Consider the following 25,923-nt stretch of genomic DNA (forward strand, 5'->3'; position numbering starts at 1 on the left):
GCCCACTCCCTCTCAAAATCCTTCAATTTTTAACAGCCATGTAGTTGTTAGAAGATATATGTAAGAATATGCTTTAATCATAAACAAAATAGGGATAGATATTCGTATACCACCAAGTTGTTAACAATCCTTCAACTCCATCGAGTCTTAAGATTTAAACAACATTTGAAGTGCCAAGTTATTTATACATTATCTTTGTGTTTCTATGAAAAGCTTGCCCTTTTTACTACTAGAGAGGTTAGAGTTTCAAAAGAGCTACTTGGGTTACGCCATCAACGCTCGATTCCTTGGTTCTTTTGCCTCTATAGCTTGGTTCGAGTCCTTCGATTTTGAAGATATTCCTTTTTTTTCATTTAAATGTTATTTATATTATTATTATTATAATAATAATTATTATTATAATAATAATAATTATTATTATTAATATATATATTATTTATTAATATTACAAAACCCAAATGGAAGCCCAATTACAAACTTGGTGGCCCAGACCAATGAGCCCATAACAAACCCTAACAGATTAGGGTTTTCTTATTCCTCAGCCGCCATCCTCAATGTCAGCCGTTGGATCTGGTTTGATCCAACGGTCCACAGTTTGCCAAAGGAAACCCTAGGGTATCAATACCCTAGGGACACGTCCCAGCGCCGCCGTAGATTCCAGAAGACCACGCGGCGCTGCTTCAGCCTCGCCGCCACTCCAGCCGCACATATGTCATCCCAACGGTGAGTCACCACTGGGAGTCCGGTGACTCACCGTACTCCACCCTTCGGACCGGTCCGAGACGAGCGCCGGTGATGGCTATAAAGCCATCACCCAACCTGCAAAGAGGAGACCACGACAACAAACGGAAAAAAAAGAAAAAGAAAAGAAACAACAAGGAAAGAAAAGAGCGATCAAACCAGCAACTTCAAACGTCAAAATAAGCAAAGAGAAGACGGAGAAATACTTACCGAGGAAGCTGCAGCATCACCGGAACCTTCACGCGTCATCGGAAACCTTCGAAAAGCGAAGGTATTTTTGTAAATTTGCTCCAATAGGGAATGTTTTAAGGGAAACGGTCATCGGAACCATCAATAGGATGGTCCGATCTATGTTTAGGTGTAAAAAAAATTTTCCGGCCACTGAATGCGGTGGCCGGCGGTGTGGATTACGGCGGCAGACGGCTGCCGGCCGACGACCGGCTTCCCTCCGATGAGGGAACTAGAGAGAGGCGAGAGAATTCTTCTCTCTCAGTTAGAGAGAGAAGAGAAAGGAACGAAGTGAAGATGCTGGCCCTTCGGGCCAGCCGGTTGAAGGGATATATACCCCTTCCCAAACGACGCCGTTTAGGGGAGGGGTATATCTGTAATTTCCTTTTGGCTAAACCCTTTCTGCAGCCATCTTAATTTTATAACATTCCATTTTTGTCACTAAATCAATTTATAATCCTTTTAGTTTGATCTTTAAATTTTAGTTTTATTTATTTTAGTCCTTTATATTAAAATAATATATATAGGGTAAATAACAGATTTAATCCCTTAATTTTAATAATTAATATTTTAATCCCGAGTTTATATTTTTAATTTATTTTAATATAATATTCGAATTTTAGATAAGTTTTATTTTAGTCACTAAATTAATAAATAAGAAAATAGCATGTTTAATCCCTATAATTTTGATTAATTATGAATTAGGTTTTTAATTTTAATTTTACTATAATTTAGTCACTAATTTTAAATGTTTTCATTTATTTTACTGCTTTTAAATATATCGTTCTAATTGTATTTTTATTGTTTTAATTTTACTTGTTTATATATTTAAATATTTTTATTATTATTATGTAGTCATAAATATATATAATAAATAATAATTTATATTTTTTTAATAAATTATTTTAATATTTATTTTTCAATATCGAAGAAAATGGCAGTTTTAATACAACTGGATGTCCTATTCTGGTATTTTAAAATTAAATATTATAAATTTTTTTTATTCAAATTAATATTTATTAATATCAAAGAAAAGATCTGTCTTAAGGCACCTAGAAGTCATTTTCCGATATTTTTAAATAAATAAATATTTTAATTTTGAAATAATAGGATTATAAATTAAATATATTTTAAATTTTTAATAATATAGACAATTTATAATTAAAAATCACCAATTTTGGGCGTTGTAGGGGTGCTAATCCTTCCCTAAACGTAACCGACCACGAATCCCTTTTTATTATTAAAAAGAACGAATTTTTGGTTATAAACGCAGATCATTTCATTTTTTTAATTGTTGTTTTCTTAAAACTCTTTTAAAAAAATAATTTTTAGGTATTCGACCTACTTGACCCAAAAGGCCGATGGAGACTCCCAAATTATTTTCAAAAACCATTTATTCACATCAATTTTTCCGCCAAATAAATTTTTCGTACTCGGACGAAAACCGGTTACGACAGATTTTATGTGGATCTCGTTTGTGAGGAAACAAAGGTAATCTTGTCTCCGTGATACTTTTGGGTTTTTATTTTCTTTATTTCTTGAACCTTTCTCACATGGAACAAAGGTAATCAACTTCGTTTTAAGTTCTTCTTTCCTCTCTCTTTAACTATGAAACATGAGTTTGTTTAGATCTAAAGACTTGATTTCGATGAAACATCAGTGAAAGTGAAAGGGATAAAAAGAGATAAATTTGGTTTTACAATGGTGAATTTCTCTCGATTAATTCACACTGGTCAACGATTGTTGGATGAACCATATGTATTTTCTTCTAAAGTGAAACAAGTTTTTTACTGTCACGATTCAATGGTTGACGGTTGGTATGTTGTGCTCCGTAATACCCCTAAAGACTTGATAGACACCGAGGATGGAAGTAGAGATTACATTGAAACAATATCAGAATCTTTACCTCTTGTAGCACAAAACTTAGATGAAACTATCACTAATACAACACAATTTCAACGGGTTCGGGAGGACGTTGATAAATATATTTATGACAACTGATATGACATAAGAATGTCGTAACATTTTATATCTTAATTTATTTATTTATAATGTTATAACTTTTAACATGTTTTCCTTCAATATATTAATTAATAAAACTATTTTCTTCTTAAAAATGTTGTTTGTTTATTACATATATCATGCCGAGGAGAAAAATAAGTGATTTGCGGATTATTCGAGCTTCTGAAGAGTATGAACAAACAAATAATGAGGAATCGAATGTTGTTGACTCTTCGGAAGTTCCTATTATTGTTGAAGAAGCTGTAGAAATTCAAGGTAATGTTCGTCACTTTATTTAATTGTTTGTTCATTTTTAAAACTTACATTTAATAATTTCTTATATAGTTGAAAATGCTGGAACACGCAAGACTAGATGACGTACAACGTTGATGGAATTATACCAACTTCCTCCTGGGCACCGTGTCAAAGTTTCAAGAAACGATGCCGGTCAACCTATTGGCCCATAAGCACGTATTCTATCTGGTTACTTAGGCATAGTTGGACGTAATGCTAATCTTTTACCGATCAATTATGAGTCATGGCGTGAAATGCCTAATAGTAACAAAAATCAGGCTTTGGAATTTATTAAGGTAATAATGTCATGATAATAGATAATCTATAACAATTCAATAGTGATTTATACTTACTTTGAACTCTTATTTGCTGTATAGGAGAAATTTTCTTTAGAGGTCTCTGACGATTATTTAAAGCAAGCGTTAGGGAAGAGATGGAGAGACCATAAGAGTTCAATAAAAAAGAAATATTTCAAGAATGATCTCAGCCTTGAAGAGAAGCTACAAACTGTCCCACCTGGAATGCTCATGTATCAATGGGAAGATACAGTCAGATTTTGGAGTTCACAAAAAGGACATGTATGATGTATTTTTCAAAAATAATTTTAACGAATTATAATATTGACTTTATAAGTGGTTGTTTGAAATTGTAGGATCGAGAGCATGTTGATGTTTCTATCAGGCAACAACAAAAGTTTACTCACACGATTGGATCGAAGAGCTTTGCTTGTATAGCTAATGACAAGGTATTATAGATTATTCACATAGTTATTTGTATTACATGTACATACTAACTCAAATTAATTATATTATGGTACATTGTAGGAAAATACATCTGGTTCTAAAGTTAGACGAATCAAACTCTTCGACATGACACATACAAAAAAGGATGACACTCATATGACTGCTGAAGCTGCAGAAATTATGGTACATTTATTGAATAGAGGATTTGAATTATGTTTTATTTATATTTGTAGTATGAAATTCTTAATTGAAATAATTATTTACTTTATTATTAGTTAAATTTGAGGGATAAGAGGGTGGAGTATGAAGCTACTACGGCTTCAAGTCATGGTTTTGTTAATGTGGATGACATCAAAAATCAAGTTATTAATGACGTTTTGGGTTCTGAAAGATATGGTCGGGTTCACTATCAAGGATCATTCGTTACTCCCACCAAATATTTTGGATCCAATTCATCTCAGTACATGCCATCACAGTCTTAGTCTTCCCAATTAGAAGTTAGTCGTTTAGTTGGCTAAAATGGATCAAAAAATGGCTAACATGAAAGCCAAAAATGAAGCGAGGGAAGCAGAGAGAGAAGCAGCGGAAGCAGCGTATCAACAAAAATGTAAAGAATTTGAAAATCGACTAGAAGCTATGATGCAGATGATACGGAAAACGCAACCTTAGAGTCCACCATCTTTGGTCTTATTTATGTTGTATGTTTTGTTAATGTTACTAAACAATGTTTAATTGCATTACCTATTACGTTAATGTAAACTTTTATTTACTATAATGGATTTGAAGTTGGTTGTTATGGAAATAGAGTTTGTTGTTATAGATGTCAAGTTTGTTGGATATTGGAACAGGTTGAAAATGTAATTTGGGGTAACCGAAGAACGAAAATCAGTTGTTGCAATTATGTGTTCATTAGCGGCGTTTGTATCCAAAAAACGCCGCTATATACCTGACCTTTTGCGGTGTTTGTTAAAAAACGCCGCTATAGATATAGACCTTTTGCGTCATTTGTATCCAAAAAAAACTCAGCTATATATCTCGAACTTTTGCGGCGTTTGTTAAAAAATGCCACTATAGATAATACCTTTTGCGGCGTTTGTTCCAAAAAAACCGCTATATCTCTTTACCTATTGCGGCATTTTTTGTTCTCAAACGCCGCGAACTTTAGCCGCAAGTGTGTTTAGCGGTGCTTAAAAACGCCGCTATAGGTCTAAAAAACACCGCTAAACCTCTGTTTTGTTGCAGCGCATTAACAGAAGTCTAACTTGAAAATTAAAAAAAATAAAAAAAGTTTGCACGTTCCTCCTCCTCAAACTTCAACCTCAATCTCAAACCCACCGACCCACCAAACCACCCTCAAGAGCTGGCCATTACGCATGCTTGAAATGAAGAATGCTGATAATGTTCTTTTATATTACTTTATGGAGTAGATATTCTTAACTGATCTATTATCCAACGAGAAGCGCTCTGAAGTGGAAACGATGATTTTAGTGTTATCCATTGAAATTCTATGATCTTCCTTATAGAAGATTGTCCGAAGTTCTTCTACATTGAATGAAGAATGAAAAAGAAAGAAAACTAAATATATTTGTATAAATTTCAAAAATTAAAGGATAGTTCGCTAATTAAGCATCCCTTTTTTTTGTGGGGGATATACCTATTACAACAATTTTTGCATGGCTTTGCTTTATATGGAGGTCATAACAATGGAACAAGAAAAACAAATATGTCGACATTGTCCACAGTAGGGCCACTGGAATATTCCTTTGATTCCCAACATCTATGCTTTATCAAACCTCAATATCTCTTATGATAAGCCTGATGATGATGGTTACAACTAACGTAAGTATAGGTAGAAACAAGAAAAGAGGTAAGTTTACAATAAGTAATTATAACTTTATAAGTGCATGAATCTTGGTTATCCGTTAGATTTTTGGAGTTTGAGTTGTTTCCGATTAAACGAACAACGGATTTGCATTTAGAAGGGTTAAACAAGTTTGGTGGAAAATTAAGACTCATCAGTCTCCGACGATAGTGGTCGGCGATGGCAAAAAAGAAAGCTAATGCAGTGGTCGGATTTTGGTTGGTTTAGGTCGAGAGGGAGAAAATAAAAGGAGGAAGAAGAAGAATAAAGAAGAAACAAGAAAATAATAAGTTTTCATAGTGAATTAAAACGACATCATTTAGAACTAAATTTGGTTTTATATTGGAATCCAATACGATGTCGTTTTGGTGTAGGTTACCATGTCATAATGTTGTTAATTATTTAATGATAGAGTGACTAAAATAGGAACAATTCAAACCGAATTGTTCTCAAAACAACATCTACCAATGTTTGCATCTTGTTAAATACCTAGAAACTTCTGGCAATGGTTGCGCCTTACTACTTTCATGCAGTGTTTGTCTATGTCAAGGTCTGCAAATACCCAAAGCGTGTGACTTCTTTTTAGGGCTCAATATATGCGGAAACAGATCGAATCCTGTTGGATCAACTGTCATCCCTGTCAACATTGTGCAGATACCAGGACTTAACACTCTTGGGATATCACTGGTTTGATTTAATTATGGACCTAAAGAATTCATTCTAAGCAAAAAGAATAAATGATTGTGATCCAAAGAATTCAGTCTAAGCAAGTTGAATCCATTGCTAAACAAAATCTAAATGAGCAATCCCCCAATCTTTTCCATTCTCACAGCTTCTTCACAATTTACCTCACCCTAATCGTACAACAGTAACGTTAACATATTAACACCAAGAAATCAAAAAGTTGTTTTTCTTATACATTTTTTTGAAAATCAAACAAAACCAGAAAGTAAGCTTTGGTCCTAAGAGTACATCTTCAACATCTTTTAATGTTTCACCCTACCAATCGTTCATTTCTTTCCCCCTCTCCTACATTCTTTTCGGTCTTTGCCAACAAATCCTCAAGATTATCCTTTTAATTAAAAGAGTTCCAAGGAAAATCAAACAGTAGTGTTTATTTATAAAGAAACACATGAAAAGAGTTCCAAGGGAAGAACAAAATACTCACCTTGGCTATGGGACTCTCTTCCTTCATTCTTTCCCCATTGTCGAAAGGAACAAAACCTCTTCAGAAGAATCATAATTAACTCCAGGAATCCATCAACTTATCCCTCCTTCCACCTCGACAACTTCAAGAACACCACCCACCAAAACCATTGGTCGAGAATCGAAACGGCCATTGTTCGAGAATCAACCTTTGGATTTGAGCTCAGGAGAAGGCCTTTCATTGGGTTGCAAGCGACGAGATTGCATCCACTGGTGATGTTCTTGAAGTTGTCAAGGTGGAGGAGAGATAAGTTGACGGATTCTTGGAGTTGATCATGATCATTCTTCTTCTTCTTCTTCTTCTTCGAGGAAGAAGAGATGGAGAAGTAGAGAAACTGTTGAGGGTTTATATAGAACTCTTTTCTGTACGAATGATTCTTGAATCTTGATTGTTAAACTGTGACTGTAACTAATAAACCAATTAGAGAATGCCATGTCAAATTCAAAAATCCAAAGAATGATGAAAAGGAAAATAAGAACTAATCATATTCAATACAAATTTATATGATTAAAATAACATATGTAGGTTTTGATAAGTTGAACTACGTATAAGGAAACATCTTTATTTTTTATATTTTAATTAGGAGTGAAAATCTGATCAAATTAAATGGAATTAAAAAATATATGTCGACGAGCCATACTTTATCATTAAAATTTTATTTATTGTTTTTTCAAACAAAGTCAAGTTTATAGAATTTAAGTCAAGTCTAGTTGTTTGAATTTAATTATAATTATTTATAAAATTATGGTATGGGTTAATTTATAACTTTTCCAATATTAGCCCATCAGAATTAGGAATGAAGATTTTTCGCCACATCATTGTCCAATTGTCCAAGGCAACATCATAGATTTTCCCTATATTGAACTAAAAGTGCAGGAGACCAATGGGGAAAACAAAAACATCTCCAGGGTATGGGACCTTTGCAATGTGATGGTTTTTAGGGTTGGATGTTACGAAGCAAACGGAGAGTGTGCCCTCCACAACAAGTAGGATTTCGGCCAATGAGATGCCAAGAGTGTTGAATCCCGATATCTGGGCGACATTGACTGGAGGCATAGTCGATCCTACTCGATTTAATGTGTTTCTGGGCATGTTGAGGCCTGAATTGTAGAAGTCTTCTGGTTTGGCAAGCTTGGGGTCCTTGCAGAACTTGCCATTAACAAACACTGCATATATGAAGATGTGAAAAGATGATTGTTCTTTCCATAATGGTAGTATGGTACATTATGACATGAAAAATTTTGATATGTATTTGGAGCACTTTTCATTGTGATAAATGTAATTTTTCTAGGTTTGATAAATGGTACTTAGCATAAAAGCAAAGCAACTTAATGGATTATATTTCACATGGAATCATTTATAATCTTCCTTGTTCTTTAAGCAAGTATAACATAGTTTATTTTAACATTAAGCACAATAGGAAATAAGTGATTACGGATAATCAAATACCTACAACATTGCCGATCAAAACATAGAAGACACCACCGCCAAAGATCAAATATCACACTAAAAGATCAAAGGCTTATATAAACCCGTACATCTACTCTATGGCATACCAATCATATTCAAAACTTGAGTTAATATCCCAGGACAATATGATATCGTGATTAGGTTTACTTACATGTCAAGTCACATAGTAAAACTTGTTACTAACATATTTTTGTAGTAAAGATTGAAATATAACATAATGGAGACATAAGCTCTATATTTAATCAGGATTACACATCACACTTTACTTTCACATACTTAACATATAAAAGATATTTAACCTTAGCATTCAAATGCCCCATAACCATTTCAAGCTTAATAATCAAATACGTAACATGCATACTTACATATCATTACAGGGAAACAATTCAACCAAGAACAAAAATGCCTTGCAATAAAACAAGCTTACCGAAAACTTACCAGACATGTAATTACCATCCAATATTGTTGCAATTGATTCGAAATATGTAATTAACCTTAGGGACTGCAATGACCATGTAGTATCTCGGATCACCACTTCAAACTCGAGAGCTTTCGAATTTCCTTTTCAGTTAGATTTTTTTTAACTAAGTCGTTATCTACCAAATGAATTCAATATAACAACCAATTGTATACCTCATTAAAATCAAACAATTCAAGTCCAAAATTATATGCCTCATTAAAAACCTCTCAATCTTAGATGGAGAAAAAGAGCATATACAACCCGGACAAAGTAGAACGACCAATAAACCACAATATTCAACTCCAATAAAACCGAGAATACAAAACCGACGATAGCTGCAAACCACCACTGCATCCGCACAAACAGAGGCCATTCCTCAAAAACAAAAACGCAAAAACTTCAAGCTTCTATACCAGCAAATTCACAACCAGCACTAGCCATCGGAACACATCAACCTGACCAATACTTCCACTTTGCACAAGGGAGAAGGCCTTGCAAGATCACGAGTAACAATTTCATAATATCATGGTCCATCCTTTCTAACTCTCAAGCGATCAGAAGTTTGCATTAAGTTCTACTGCTTCCAATCAAATGGAAAAGACGTTCCCTTGCGGAATGTAAAAACTCAGCACTAGGTAATTACACTTCTATAAGATTCCAATTCAATCAAAATCAAAACCTCGTTGGATTGATTATCAAAGGGGATCTCTCTAATGTTGGAAGTGTAGGTGGGCTCTTGATAATTTATATAACTCGAACTATTATTGATACGAAACAAAATACGTACGTTATAACGACGTTACCCCAATATTACAATACTAGCTGCGCCTAGTTTACAAACACAACCTCGCTATTCTAAGCTTTGCTAAGCTTTATCCTCTCTCTCATAGCTTTGCTAAGCTATTTCTCGTTATGGCTTTTCTAAGCTTTTACTCATTTTTATTTTTCTTTCACTTGTATTTTACATTCATATATCTCATGCATATATATAAGCTAATTAAACTGACTACTTTTCAGCTCTGGATGCTTCTCAATTTCTCTTCATTATTGTCGACTTAATACTTGCTTGACGTGGTAGACACCTTTGCTGCAAACTTAACCCTTTTTGTGGGATCACCTTAATATGCTTAATAATTAAGCATGTGCATATTGCCAAAAACTTCAAGCTTCTATACCAGCAAATTCACAACCAGCACTAGCCATCGGAACACATCAACCTGACCAATACTTCCACTTTGCACAAGGGAGAAGGCCTTGCAAGATCACGAGTAACAATTTCATAATATCATGGTCCTTCCTTTCTAACTCTCAAGCGATCAGAAGTTTGCATTAAGTTCTACTGCTTCCGATCAAATGGAAAAGACGTTCCCTTGCGGAATGTAAAAACTCAGCACTAGGTAATTACACTTCTATAAGATTCCAATTCAATCAAAATCAAAACCTCGTTGGATTGATTATCAAAGGGGATCTCTCTAATGTTGGAAGCGTAGGTGGGCTCTTGATAATTTATATAACTCGAACTATTATTGATACGAAACAAAATACGTATGTTATAACGACGTTACCCCAATATTACAATACTAGCTGCGCCTAGTTTACAAACACAACCTCGCTATTCTAAGCTTTGCTAAACTTTATCCTCTCTCTCATAGCTTTGCTAAGCTATTTCTCGTTATGGCTTTTCTAAGCTTTTACTCATTTTTATTTTTCTTTCACTTGTATTTTACATTCATATATCTCATGCATATATATAAGGTAATTAAACTGACTACTTTTCAGCTCTAGATGCTTCTCAATTTCTCTTCATTATTGTCGACTTAATACTTGCTTGACGTGGTAGACACCTTTGCTGCAAACTTAACCCTTTTTGTGGGACCACCTTAATATGCTTAATAATTAAGCATGTGTATACTGCCAAAAACTTTTCAACTTTGTTCATTTCTATATTCGTTAATTCTTTGTTGTTGCCACATTTTATTGCACATACATGTTTGCCAATATTCTAGAAATCAAGTTTGATTTTTAACACTCCCCGTTAAACTTGATTTTCCATTCCGAGCTTTTCTCCACTTGTCATTTCCAATTGATTCTTCATTTGTTATGAGATTACTCTTAGCAAAGAGACTGAATAGTGAAACATTATTTAATTCATAATCGTTGTACCTTTCTGGTATTCTTTTCTCTCTTGTGGATCTTCAAACTTCAGTGGGAGGTGCTTCAGAATTTTTTATTATGTTGCTAGCATTCGCTGCTACTGCTTGACGACGACGATACATTTTGTTGAGGACCTTGATCATCAGCTTGTTCATCTTGATTGATAAGATCGTCATCTTTATCTTTAACTTCTTTAAAAAATAGTCCTTCAACTTTCTTTTCCTCTTTTCTCCATCTCCAATATTCTGCTTCATCAAACCCGACATCTCTTGAAATTATTACCTTCTTCGTAAGAGGATTATATAATCTGTAAGCTTTGCTTCTTTCATCATAGACAATGAAAATACATTTTTCTCCTCTGTCATCAAGCTTCTTTTTAATATGTTCAGGAACGTGGGCATATGCAATGCACCCAAAAATCTTGAGGTGTCCAACTCCTAGTTTCTTACCATTCCATGATTCGTTTGGCGTCATATACTTCACACTTTTTGTTGGACATCGGTTCAATAGGTAAACTGCACATCGAACTGCTTCAGCCCAAAAATTTCTCGATAGATGTTTACCTTTTATCATGCTTCTTGCCATGACAAGAATTATGCGGTTCTTTCTTTCTGCAACTCCATTTTGTTGTAGCATGTATATAACATTCAACTGATGGATGATGCCATGCTCTTTACAGAAGTATTCAATTAAATTTGATGTATATTCACCTCCTCTATCTAATCTGATTATCTTTATATATTGGTCACTTTGCTTTTCCGTCATTACTTTAAATTCTTTCAATTTTTTCAGTGCTTCTTATTTTTCTTTCAAGATGTAAATCCAACATTTTCTACTAAAATCATAAATAAAAGTTAGATAGTATTTGTTACCGTCAAGCGATGGTATATCAAAAGGACCGTCTATATTTGTGTGTACTATCTCCAGCGGTCTTCGGGCACACCAGGATCTACCAACTTCAAATCTTTGTCTACATTGCTTTCCTTTAATGCAAGCCTTAAATAATTGATTTGGAGGGTTGATCTCTGGTAGTACTTTCACCATACTTGTTTTTGATAACAACTTAATCCAAAAAATCCAAGATTTCCATATCTTAGATGTCATAACCACGAATCATCTTTGATCGCAGTCTTTATGTACTTGACTTCTCCCGACTCGATATCAATTGTAAATAGACAATTTTGAGTCATATTAACTTGGGCTATCAATTCTCCTTCTTTATTTTTGATGGTAAGCGAGTGATTCTTCATCTGCACTTCATATCCTTTTTCCAGGAGTTGACAAAGACTAATGATATTGTTTTTCAAAGCAGGTACATAATAAACATCTGAAATGTATTTCTTTTCTCTATTTCTCTAAGTAATCATGACTTTGCCTTATCCTTTTAGTTATGTGTGTGAGTCATCTCCGAAAGTTACTCGCCCATGGACTGTTTCATCTAATTTCACAAACAGTTCCTTTTGACCACACATATGGTTGCTGACACAATTATCAAGATACCAAATATTTTTCTTGAATTCTTCATTTCCTTTATAAGTAAGGAATACATGAGATTTTTCATTTTTTCTTCTTCAGCTGCTGCTACGTTATTTCTTTCTTCTTGTTTAGGAGCAGATCTACACTCATAACTATAATGACCATACTTATTACAATTATAACATTGTACCTAAGATTTATTTCCTTGTTGATATCTGCCTTTACCTCGGCCTCGGCCTCTGAATCCTCGTCCACGACCTGATGTTGGATTATTTTCACTTATTTGATTGGTGTCGTATGACCAACCACCACGCCCATGAGTTCCTCATCCTCCTCTGTATCTTCCATGATAAATACCACGATTTCCTTGGCCTCGTGTGTAGCTGTTGCTAGCTTCTCCTTCATTGACATTTATCTTGCTTTGTAGAGCCTGCTCCAAATTTTCAGAATCTTCATTTTGTTTCATTTTCTGCTCATGGGCTTGAAGTGAACCCACAAGCTCATCGATCGATATTTGGGATAAATCTTTCGATTCTTCGATTGCCACAACCACATAATCGAATTTTCTTGCCAATGACCGTAAATTGTTTTCCATCGCTCTAACCTCGTTGAGTGATTTACCATTTCTTTTCATTTCATTCACTATCGCTTTTACACGACTAATGTAATCATAGATTTTTTTCCATTTTTTTCATTTTTAACATCTCAAACTCAGCTCTAAGAGTTTGTAAACGTACATTTTTTGCTTTTTCGGCACCTTGGAGAGATTTTTGCAAAATTTCACACGCTTGTTTTGCGGTCTTCGCATCATAAATTTTTTCAAAGGTAGATTCGCCTACTCCTTGAAAAATAGAGAACAACACTCTTTTATCTTTTTTCCGGGATTCCTTTAATACCTTCTTTTCTTCATTGGTCAGGACTGCTTCTGCTGCTGCATTTTCAGGCTCGGTGTAACCATCCTCGATAATATCCCAACAATCTTGGGAGCCTAGTAACACCTTCATTTGAATACTCCAATTATCATAACTTGTCTTTGTCAATCTCGGGATTTGTGGTTGAATCATGTTGGCCATCTTCTCCACAACGTTAAACTCGAACCAAGCTCTGAAGCCACTTGTTGGAAGCGTAGGTGGGCTCTTGATAATTTATATAACTCGAACTATTATTGATACGAAAACAAAATATGTTACAACGATGTTACCCCAATATTACAATACTAGCTGCGACTAGTTTACAAACACAACCTCGCTATTCTAAGCTTTGCTAAGCTTTATCCTCTCTCTCATAGCTTTGCTAAGCTATTTCTCGTTATGGCTTTTCTAAGCTTTTACTCATTTTTATTTTTCTTTCACTTTCACTTGTATTTTACATTCATATATCTCACGCATATATATAAGCTAATTAAATCGACTACTTTTCAGCTCTAGATGCTTCTCAATTTCTCTCCATTATTGTGGCCTTAAACGTGGTAGACATCTTTGCTGCAAACTTATCCCTTTTTGTGGGATCACCTTAATATGCTTAATAATTAAGTATGTGTATGCTGCCAAAAACTTTTCAAATTTGCTCATTTCTATATTCGTTAATTCTTTGTTGCTGTCACGTTTTATTGCACATGCATGTTTGCCAATATTCTAGAAATCAAGTTTGATTTCTAACATCTAACATTCTGTCCTATACTCATCGTCGCTAACGTATCTGCTGTAGCAATCATTTCAACAGTAACTGCACACGCACGTTACCACCACGCTTTAATTTTTTTTTTGATTTCTAATACTTCCGCATAGTCTGAGCCTAGCTCGGTGCTGATCCAGAAAACATTGCTATAACTATGCCTGAATCTGTTCGAAGGACTCCCCGCATCCGGCAGCATCCACTTTGGCAGCTCCGTTTACATTGAATTTCAGTTGTCCGCATTCGAAGGTGACCATCTCAAACACTGTTTGTCCCTACTACAATAAGCTGCTAGACAATCCCGTGGATTCTTCCACCAATTATATACGTTCAACACTACATCTTCTTTGATAACCTTGCACCAAATGAGGGCTCGCATCTTTACATAGAATACAAGTTCCTTGAAGTTTGTATTATTTTCACGAAAGATTTTCTCATTTCTTGCTAACCATATACTCCAAATTGCCGCTGCAACACAAATGAGCCATATCGATTCGACCTCTCCTATCAATCGAACTTGGAAGCAAAATTCAAACTATTCATCTATTGAGCTTGGACACGTCCAAATCACACCCCACCACCTGCACATACAATTCCAAAAGAGAGAAATATAACGGTAGGCTGCAAACAAATGGTTAGAAGATTCAATATCATTCCCACACCAAGAACACGCACATTTCAGCTCATCTAATGCCACCCCTCCAGACCTAAGAAAGTCTTTTGTGGGCACCTTTAGATTCCATATTCTGTCGAAATGAAATTCTGGTTCGCTAAATCCAAAATTCACAAGTAAATCTGATAGCCCCTTAACTGAGAAAATCCATGCATTTTCATTAAAGAAGATTGTTATTTCCATAATGGTACATTATAACATGAACCTAATGATGTAACCCTCGTGCCACCGAGATTCTCGGGGTCTTGGCAGCAGGCTCTATGTCGGTTTCGTTTCATCCAACCCTGATAATCATCTAATTACCAAAGTGTTGAACAAGGGGATGTTTTCGTGTTCCCGGTTGGTCTAGTCCACTTCCAGTTCAGTGTGGGAAAATGCAGTGTTTGGATCAAACCCATCTTTTAACACAGATTCTTTTAAACAGAAAAATGTGAAAAGTCAGCAATCCAAATTCTGATGATACAACAAAATGCTGAATGCAAATTCTTTTAGAAAATGTGAAATGAAATTGCAAATTGTTCAATGCACAGAAAGAACATATCCATTAAAGATCTGTAGAAGAAATACAACAAACACATTACATTCCTTATTAAATGCTACCAAAAAGAACAAATGATTTGATCTAAAGAATCTGTCTAAGCAAGTTGAAGCCATTGGTAAACCAAAACCTAAATGAGCTTGTAATAGTAGTTGTTTCTAGAGAGAAGAATTTGGTATCCAATCTTCTCCACTCCCACAGCTTCTTCACAATCTACATCACCCTTTTCCTACAACAATAATCTTAACATATTAACAACAAGAAATCAAAACTTCTTTTTCTTATACTATTTTCTTGGAAACCAGAAAGTAACCTTTGGCCCTGGGAGTACATATTCAAACTTTGGCCGTGAGATTATTTCTAATACCCCAAAAAATTTTCAACAAATAACCAAAATGTAAATTTTGAAAGTGTGGTTGTTAAAGTATAAAATTAAAAAAGTTTAGGAACTTAAAGTGTAATTTTGAAAATTTTATAAGTTTTGGTCCCATAAATAGAGGACTCTCATGTTTGTCAGATCTTTGGTCCGAAATTTGTATAAAAAGCTATTAATCGGTAAAGTTCAGTAAAATAATACTATCTCTGGATCGAATAAAAAATTTATAAAAATTTGAAGGATTGTAGTATGAGGTTAGAAATGTTGTTTTTATTATTTTTCAATGTGAATAATTCGAAGCGGATCAGTCAAATTAAAAGAATTTACCCTGTTTTAGTGAAACAATGTAATTTAGGGACTAAATTGAAATCTTGGAAAATTGGAAGGAAACGATAGAAATTAGTATATAATATTTTTATAATTATTTAATATTATTAAATTGAAGATAAAAGAATGGTACGAGGTAAATAATATGATTCATTAATGGCAATTTTGACTTTTGAACCAAAATGAATAAAAAATTCAGTATTAAATTAGTTTTAAGGTGAAATAAAGAGATATTTTGTATGAAATTTCAAGAAACTCTCTCCTCTTCTCCTGCTACTGCCCGAACCTTCATTGTAGGTAAGTGAAATTTTTATTTTTCATTTTTGGTCCATTTTATTAAGTTTTAGGATTAAAATGTGAATTAAGAAAATGTTTTACACTAAATTCTCTACAAATTGGTATAAGAATTGCATGGTTTCATGTTGAAATGTGAAAATGGGTATTTATGGTGGATGAATGGGACTTAAAAATTCAATGAAATAACTTTGGATTAAGGTGTTAGGAGTGTTATGGAATCTTACTTGACCATGAAAATTGAAGAAAACAATTAAAGGGACCAATATGGAAATTTCGGTCACAATGGCGTTTAATAGAAAATGGTTGAATTGGATGTGTTTTGATATTAGAATGATTTGGATTGAATGGAAATGAATTTGGATGATGATTCAAGCTTGAAAACAAATAGAAGATTATTAGGGGATTAAATTGTGAAGTTCGGCTATGATGAAGGAGTTATTGGAAAATTTTATAAAAATGTTGTATGGATTAAATTGAGTATTATAATGTTCGTGTATACGATGATTTTGGATTAGTTGGAGCTTGGTTGAATTGTTTGGGACCATTTTGCAAGGTTTGGGAAATTGAATGATTAAAATGTAGGCTTTTGAAAGTAGAGATTCAATGCTGGAAATTTTTGTTAGTTTGTGGGGAATTGGATTAATTTGGAAAATGGTGTAAGATTTAGGATCAATTTAAAAGTCTTGGAAAACAATTAGTGATGGAATGCAAAAATATGAAGTTGAAGTATTAAGTTGAAAAGTTAGTGGTGAAATGATTATTTTGTAAAGTTAATGCATTAAGTTGTAAATATTGTGAAATTGGTTGGTTGTGGTGATAGTTTAAATTAAGTGGAATGTCACAGGACTAAGTTTAACAATTTCTAGAATGTTGGGATGATTTTTAAAGAAAGGTTCATGATGATTAAATATGAAGTTTTGAAAGGTTAGGTGATTTGTTGTAATAAATAATAATTTAGGGGACTTGAAAAGCTATTTGAACGGAGTTAAAGTTAGTTTAAATTGATGAAGGAAAATTAGCATCGAATATAAGTTCTTGACAATTTTTATAATTTATTTGAATTCGAGTTTATTATATTATTAGTAAAAAAGTACTAATTAGTGTTTGAAATTGGATTTATCGAGGAAATGACGATGTGTAGATTGTGATCGAAACCAAGTTCTGACTTCTGACCGAGTTAAAAAAAAGGGATAAAATATGAGAGTAAAGCGATCGTAGTGTTAAAGTTAGTAAGGCAACATGTGAGTGCAGCTTACTATATATATATATATAAGGACAGCTTGCGATAAGCCAACCTCGAGATTTCCTAATGGAAATAATTTTTACGTTATTTTATAAAATGTTTTTATCTTAATTTGCTTAATGGTTTTATATGGTTTATGTGATTTTTTATGAGTATGATGGTATGTTTTTTTAAGAAATGGTCTATGGATTATTTTTATTTCATATAAGTTACTCGATATGATATTTATGAAAATATTTAATAAATTGAATTATATGAATGCTTATAAGTAAAATTTATTAGATTAAAATGAGGCCCATTGTATGAGAATGAGAGTTAGTAGTACAATTGGCATGTCAAGAGGTGGAGTGAACAAGTACAAGCCTATGAGCTGCACCAGTATATATTACTTATACGAGACTCGTGTGCCTTAGTGGGGCGAAATGGAGTGATCTGGTGCAATCTATGAGTTATTCCATGTGTTATATGATATGACACCAATTGCTCATATGAGACTCGAGTATCTTAGTGATACACGAAGTGGAGTAACTCAGTGCATTCTACGAGTACTACGAGTAGCAGTTTCGACTGTATATTGGGCCCTCACTCATATGACTCACGTAACATAGATTTCTCATGATGATACAGTGGGCAATAAACTAAGCAGAAAAGGATAAATGACAATTAAAGATGATATGATTCCAAAAGAAAGGTACATATATGAAAAGGCATAAATGGTTTTAACTAATCAAAGTCCGCTAATAAAGTTTGAATTTAAAAGTGATTTGAAAGGTTTATTTCGGTTTGTTACGACACAATAATAAATTTAATATTCGTAAATGTTATATATTTTTAAAGTATTAATGTTTTCATACGATATTATTTATTTATTAAATATTTTTAATTATTATATTTGGTTGCCTCAATAAGTGTATATTTAACGTGCGAGTGATTCATATGTAGGTACAAATGAAAAAGGATAAACTAGGATGCGCATCAGCATCACTTTGAGGATTTCGGTCCTCCACCAGAAATCAGTAAGAAAAGGCATCCTATTCAACATTTTTAATTAGTGGCATGTATATAAGGACTGTCAAACTATTCATACCTGAATAAATTGTTAGCATTTCAAATGAATAGATTTTAATTATTTTTCTAAAAAGGACATTGATAATTTACAAGTAGCGATTTATTATATTGCATTTATGTATGCTCGAAATAGATTTTCAAATAAATGCGTGATTTTTATAAATTTTAAAAGAAATAAATTTTTCGCGTTTTCAAATCAGTAAAAATTTTGTATAAATGATATGACACGTTTTACTCGTGTACAGGTATTATCATACTATATTTTTTACATTGATTCTAGTTAAATTCTTATATCGGTTAGCACATTTTTAGTTATCTAAAAAGCCGCATCAACTAAATTCATGTATTTAATAATAAATATATGAATTTAGTTAATGCACTCCAAGAAAGTAAATGATTATCATGATAAAATACAATTATAAGATATAGAATGTCTTTCATCTTCATCACTACCTCAATCAACATAAGAAAATGCCATTGATGTATGAGTTGTACATTGTTGTAAGGGTGAGAATATGATGGAGTCGAGTAAAAAAATATTGGTCATGGTGACGAGTTCTATTTTATCATTCAAACTTTATTTGAAAAATCTCAAGTCGAGTTGAATTGTTTGATTTTATGTTCCAAATTAATTGTAATTATTTATTTGAAAAAGATTCAAGTCAAATCGAGTTGATATTGATATTGTTTCAAACATGTTGAATCTGATTGGTTAGAATTGGTTATGGACCTAACAGTGGCCTAAACCCTCCTCACACGCACCCTAGTGCCACGGAGATTCTTGCGGTCTTGGACGGTAAGCTCTATGTCGGCTTCATTTCATCCAACCCGGATGATCGTCTAATTACAAAAGTCTTGCACAACGGGGATGTTTTCGTCTTCCCGGTTGGTCCAGTCCACTTCCATTCAACGTGGGAAGAAGCAAGGCTGTTGCCATTGCTGCTTTCATCAGCCAGAATCCTGGTGTTATTACAATAGCAAATGCAGTGTTTGGATCGAAATTGGACACAAAAATGGCAAAAAGTCTGCAATACAAATTATAATGATACCGCAAAATGTTAAATGTAAATTCTTTCAGACATGTAAAATAAGTTTGCAAATTGTTTAATGAACAGAAAGAACATATTCCATTAAAGATCTATAGAAGAAATACAACACATTAAGTAATGAAAATAATAAATTTCATATTTAAATAACGTTTGAAAGTGGCTTACCAATAGAAATAGCAACATTAAGTTATAGGATTGATCCTATACCACCAGCTCGTAGATGGACTTGGAAAGTTAGTCGTTGAAGCTCGTTTCTCTTTATCCTCTCTTTTGTCTTGTATATTGCAACCTATTTATATTTAGGTGGAGGTTGTTTTATGGGATTAATTAATTTGAATCAAAATCTTTTTGCATAAATTTTCGCATCTAAACATCAACATTGCATCATTAAAACATAATTCATAATAGTATGGATCAAACATGGATGACATGATGAATAAGTGAGTTTTTTTTCCTGATCCTCGTATAGAGAGGGTCCTGGTGTAACTTTGAAATATTTGTACATATTTTGAGAATTTGTAATTGAATTTGTTATAAATATTTATAAAATTTCTTTAATTCTAATGAATGAATTAATATATATATTTGTTAAGCTCTTGAATCGATTGATATTTTAGAAATGAGCTATTAAATTTAAGACTATAAGCAATGAAGCAATTTTTGTTCGAGAAGTTCATTGAAAATTGAATGAATTAAATTCAAGGATAATTATCTTCAAAATTTGGTCAGTAATTTAATATAGGGCTTCAGTATTGCTTAGCTAAAAATTTAATAATACCTTTTAAGGATGTGTTTGGATTCAATAGCAAATGCAGCGTTTGGATCAAACTCATCATTTAACACAGATGTTAATTCCAAGGCTTTTAAATTGGACTGAAAAATGGTGAAAAGTATGTAATCCAAGTTCTGATGATACAACAAAATGTTGAATTCAATTTCTTTCAGAAATGTAGAATAAAGTTGAAAATGGTCCAATGCCTAGAAGAAAGAATATATTGTTTTAAAGATATGCAGAAGAAATACAACATATTACATTCCTGGTTCAATGCCACCAGAAAGAACAAATCATGTGCTCTAAAGAATTAAGTCTAAGCAAGTTAAGCCATTGGTAAACCAAATTAAAAAGACAAAATAACTTCAGTGACCGAAAATGCCTTATAATATACGATTTTAACCAACTTTTTTTAGATTTGCGAAAATGACCAACAAATTCACAACGCGAACTCCAATTTTGCAACACAGTTTCCAAATTCGAAACGCGAATTTTCAAATTTGCAACGCGAATATGTAAATCGCAACGCGAATTTGTAATTCGCAACACATAAGTCAAATTCGCAAAGCGCGTTTATTTTCGCAACGCGAATTTTATTTTCAAATTTGAAAAACAATATTAATTTTGCAACACAAATGTAAACAATATAATCGCAACTCATAACCTAAAACCCTAAATCAGAACTCAGTCTCATCTCCATCTCTCACTCTCTCTGGCGACATCCGTCCCCATATCCGACGACCCCCCTCTATCTCCATCTCTTAGAGCCACCCTCTCATAACCAATCACGGCCACAAATGGAAAATCAACCACCGAGGGTTACTTTTTTTAATTATTTTTATTTTAAAAATTTTGTATTATTATTAGATTTTTCATATTTAAATTGATGATAAATTTAATGGTAATTTCAATATATAGATTAACCATTTCACTTAGATTGCTTAGTAAATTCATTCGGTTGCTACCAATACTCCTAAACTGTTTAGTCTTTAACCCTGTGAAGTTAGTATTTTGGTTGAAGTAATACAATTCATTCAAGTTTCAATTTGCAGAAGAATAGTAGTTTTTGAAACTTAAATTCACAACACGAAAATGAAATTTGCAACACTAAAATTGCAACACGATTTTAGTTTCGCGTTGCGAATTTCATTTTCGTGTTGTGAATTTAAGTTTCAAAAACTACTCTTCTTCTGCAAATTGAAACTTGAATGAATTGCATTACTTCAACCAAAAAACAAAGACAAATACTAACTTCACAGTGTTGTGAATTTAAGTTTCAAGAATAAACTACTACTATTTATGTTGTCCTTGAACCTGCACTAAACTTATACGTTGTCCTTTTAAATGTTTATATAAGTGCTTACTTCTGGAATGTTATTTGATGCATTTTATGAACTATGATAGAATAATGACTTGGGTGAATACCGTGCTAGTTTGAAACATATTTGGCTATATTTTCCCTGTTTAATATCATGTCTGTTTATAGTGTATAATTTGTAGTTTTTGGTATATCTAACTTGGTATGTTTATTGTTTTTGTTATGATTTTTTTTCGTCTTCATTGACTTTAAGGAATAAATTAAGCCTAGCCACTACAATTGCGTCGACACTTACACCTGTACAAAGAAATTTGTTTGAGAATACTTGTTTCGGGCCATGGCTGAAAGTACAACATCCAGGTGGAGATGCTATGTTGACCCATTTGTTTCTTCAGACCATGACTAATGATCTACCCGAGAGGATACAACGTGGTGATGAAGAGATATGGTTTCATTTTCCACCGGCGTATACTTGTTTTGGGCGGGAGGAGTTTTTCTTAATCACTAGTCTACGTTTCGGACGACACGATGAAGTAGGTTGGTACACTAGTCATATCGTCTTCCCATTATGGTTATTTCGGGTTTTTCCTGAGCTAGTAAAGGCAAAGCCCAGTTACACGTCGATGATTTGAAAAGATTACTTCTTAAAGAGGGTTTTACTCGGATGGATAACCTTGATGTTGTCCGAGTATGCCTTTTATTACTTTTGAATACCGACTTTTTAGGCAAAGAGGACATACAACCTATTTTTGAGGGTTTAATATTATTGGTAGAGGACCTAAATGCATGAAACGTGTTTCCGTGAGGTTCATATCTATGGAAAGCTACCTGGAAAAAGTTGTCGTCTGCCTTTGAGGACCGTCGTAGTTTGCGTGGCCATGGTTCCAAATACACTTTGGTAAGCTTTATTTGGTCCTTTAAGGTAAGAATTTCTATATAATGTTTCCAAAATTATAATTAATTATTTAACAATTACTAAAATTAATGTTTGTGTATTATATTGTCTGTAGATTTGGATATTTGAGGTTTTTCCCAGCATGTAGACATATGCCATCAAAAATTCAAATGATATTCCTAGGGCTATTACCTGGAGGAGGATCCGCCTGTTGGATTGGGAAGAGTTACTACCATATATGACGATGAATGATGTAAGTTAACACAAATACTACCATATATAAACAAGTTATTACTAGTAGACGTTTAACTTTGTTTGAGATTTTATATTGTTAAGAGTCAAACTATCCATTACAGAGGCTGACACCCACAGAGGCTGAGCTTGCCACTGATTGGTGGAAAGCTAGTAGGCATTTTTTTTATGGGAAGGATGATGAGCACCCCCCACTTCGAAAGCCATCACCTGATTAAGCCGATTCTACAGCTCGACACCGAGAGCCATCACCTGATCGAGCCAATTATACACCTCCACACCGAGAGCCATCACCTATTCCATCACATCATCGAGCCTCTTCTCCACCATCACCTCATGATAGGCGACCGACAAAGATGCCACGACATTTATCTTCCTGTTCTCCACTTCCACGGAATGAGTTAGGGGAGTTACGTGATGAGGTCAGTGCTTTGCATGATGAGGTCAGTACTTTACGTGACGACAATGGTGCATGGCGTGATGAGGTATGGTCTTTACGTGGTGAGGTAGATGTTTTACGCGATGATAATGGTGCTTTACGTGCACGAGGGGGTTCACGCATCAGACATCGTAGACATGCCATTACGTCTCCTTTCACCACAATAGTTCCAAGACTGCGTAAAAAGAAGCTCGATTCACCTGTCATTGTTCAAGAGGCCCCTCCTATCGTTCAAGAGGCCCCTCCCACCATTCAAGAGCCCGATTCACATGGCATACTATGTCGACATATTGATAAACCCCCTCTCATGCCTGGTATAATGGATCAGAGTTGGCTTTCGTATCAGTTACCGGCCAGTACCATTCCTCAGCACGAGAGGAGAACACTACCGGACACAATTATGGATAATACCCTTTGGGCTAAGACCGCAGTTGATTTTTATCTACATGAGAGGAGCCAGGGGTGCTACGAATATGCAAAATCGACGATAATATGCATTTGTTTCTTGAGCGGTCTTGGTGGGGTCTTTTATTAGGGGTTGAAGAGAATGACTATTTTGAATGGGGGGTAAGTCTTATATTCTTCTTATATTGCATTTTGATTATTTTTTTTAAATTTATTAAATTCACTAATATATGTATTTTTTTATAAAACAGCATATTAATGCATGGGTGTCACGTCTTCTGATTATAAGGAAATTGAATAAAATAAAAAATATGCGATGGACTATTATGCCTTCGTCTTTTTACGCAGCTCACTTGAAGGATCAGAGAGATGCTTCATATGCGTTGGGTAATGGAAAAACTATCCTTTATCCTGCGTGGTGGGAGGTTGATAAGGTTAGTATTTATTTTTGCATATTTAAAGGTGTTCATAAATTTTATTTGATGTGCGCAATTGAATTATTATTTATGATTGTAGGTGTTTATCCCTGTTATGGAACATCGTCATTGGCTTCGCGTCAAGCTTCAGCTCTCATCCCTGAAGACGATAGTATATGACAGCATGTTGAATTACATACCATTGTCTGATTTGAAAGATATAATTTGTAGGGGGTGGAGCTATCATTTGGCTAAATACTTGGATGTGATTGATTATTGGACTAATTCAGGAAACAAGAAGCCAAATAAGTTAAAAGTTACAATGATAAGAGACGAGACAGCGCCACAACAAACGGCGGGAGCCAGAGGGGATTGTGGTCCTCTTGTATGCATGTGCTTGGAACATATGACGACAGGAGGTAAATAGTTTCTACCTTCCACAGATAGAGATAGAGGTGCAGTAGGGTTGTAGTTTAGGCATTTTATGGCTAGAGAGATATATATGAGATGTTGCCTACCTGCATCTGTGTGCTGAAAGTGTGCATAAACAACCATTTGTTATTGGTAAGTTTGAGCAAGTGTTTTTAACATATATACTCTTTTTTGGTTTGAAAATGTTTGGTTAAGTACCTAGAATTCAATAATTTCAGCTCATATTTGCTGGTTTTAGATGTGTAGAAAATCTCATGGCCATAACGTTTCTACAGGTTAATCCTTCAAGTGAGCTGCGTGAAATTGATGTATTTGGATGTAAGCTCCTTATTGTTAGGAGCATTTAGATGTACTGTATGGGGCTAATTGATGTATCAATGTGCTGTCAAGTGTAAATAAGAATTGTTTTTTTAATTGATTTGTTGTTTAATTTCAATTTGCATTATGTTCAAGGCAAAAAAGACCTGTTGAAGGTACACTTTCGCAACGCGAAAGTCAAATTCGCATTGCGAATTTGATTTTCGCGTTGCAAATTTTACTTTTGCTTTTGAATTTGACTTTCGCAACAATCGTAACGCAAAAATTGCAACGTGAGTTTGACTTTCGCATTGCGAATTCAAGGAAAACACCTTCAAAAAGATAACAGACAACAATCTGCTAAGTGATAACAACTGAATAGATCATAGCAATGTTCAAACTCAAGTTACTAATGCATGTCTAACTGAAAATGTATGCATTCACACATAAAATACACATAATACAACGTTTGCATTTAAAAATCACCTAAGTTAATAAGTCCCAAAAGGTGAAGCCGGTTGTGATTGAGATTTTGATTTTGATTGCGATTTTGATTTCCTTTTGGTTGGCACCATATGAGCTTTGGATTTTGATGAGGATCCATATTTTGGTAGAGGAAAAGATGATTGTGATGGCACTGGTGATCCACAGGTCAACCTTGTATGACCACTTTCCTTGCACCGACTACATGTCGATATCATCTTCTCTTCAACCTTAGACGGTATACAATCGTGATTTTTTGATCGGCCAGGTAGCCTGCTATCCATGACTGGTGGAAAAACTGTTTGTAAGTCATCTAGTATGTCCCACTCAGAAG

The 25,923-nt window shown here is 34.0% G+C and overlaps 1 pseudogene; it reads left to right on the plus strand.

Moving 5' to 3' along the window:
- The first annotated feature begins 6,048 nt into the window (after positions 1 to 6,048).
- Positions 6,049 to 19,874, plus strand: LOC120133665 (annotated as a pseudogene).
- Positions 19,875 to 25,923: the final 6,049 nt, after the last annotated feature.

This window comes from Hibiscus syriacus, unplaced genomic scaffold (assembly GCF_006381635.1).
Source record: "Hibiscus syriacus cultivar Baekdansim isolate YM2019G1 unplaced genomic scaffold, ASM638163v2 tig00110584_pilon, whole genome shotgun sequence".
Classification (NCBI taxonomy): Eukaryota; Viridiplantae; Streptophyta; class Magnoliopsida; order Malvales; family Malvaceae; genus Hibiscus; species Hibiscus syriacus.